Source organism: Physeter macrocephalus, chromosome 14, assembly GCF_002837175.3.
Source record: "Physeter macrocephalus isolate SW-GA chromosome 14, ASM283717v5, whole genome shotgun sequence".
In the NCBI taxonomy this organism is placed as follows: domain Eukaryota; kingdom Metazoa; phylum Chordata; class Mammalia; order Artiodactyla; family Physeteridae; genus Physeter; species Physeter macrocephalus.
In genome coordinates this window covers 111,567,438-111,568,409 of record NC_041227.1, presented here as the reverse complement: position 1 = coordinate 111,568,409, position 972 = coordinate 111,567,438, and positions in this window count along the sequence as shown.

Genomic DNA, 972 nt, shown 5'->3' with positions numbered 1-972 from the left:
GTGTGTTAGTTTCTGCTTTACAACAAAGTGAATCAGTTATACATATACATATGTTCCCATATCTCTTCCCTCTTGTGTCTCCCTCCCTCCCACCCTCCCTATCCCACCCCTCTCGGTGGTCACAAAGCACAGAGGTGATCTCCCTGTGCTATGCGGCAGCTTCCCACTAGCTCTCTATTTTACATTTGGTAGTGTATATATGTCCCTGCCACTCTCTCACTTCGTCACAGCTTACCCTTCCCCCTCCCCATGTCCTCAAGTCCATGCTCTAGTAGGTCTGTGTTTTATTCCCGTCCTACCACTAATCTCTTCATGACATTTTTTTTTCTTAGATTCCATATATATGTGTTAGCATACGGTATTTGTTTTTCTCCTTCTGACTTACTTCACTCTGTATGACAGACTCCAGGTCTATCCACCTCATTACAAATAACTCAGTTTCATTTCTTTTTATGGCTGAGTAATATTCCATTGTATATATGTGTCATATCTTCTTTATCCATTCATCTGTTGATGGATACTTAGGTTGCTTCCATATCCTGGCTTTGGTACATGATTTTTTTTGAATTATGGTTTTGTCAGGGTATATTCCCAGTAGTGGGATTGCTGGGTAGTGTGGTAGCTCTATTTGTAGTTTTTTAAGGAGACCCCATACTGTTCTCCATAGTGGCTGTATCAATTTACATTCCCACCAGCAGTGCAAGAGTGTTCCCTTTTCTCCACACCCTCTCCAGCATTTATCGTTTCTAGATTTTTTGATGATAGCCAATCTGACCGGTGTGAGATATCTCATTGTAGTTTTGATTTGCATTTCTTTATTGATTAATGATGTTGAGCATTCTTTCATGTGTTTGTTGGCAATCTGTATATCTTCTTTGGAGAAATATCTATTTAGGTCTTCTGCCCATTTTTTGATTGGGTTGTTTGTTTTTTTGTTATTGAGCTGAATGAGCTGCTTGTAAATTTTGGAGA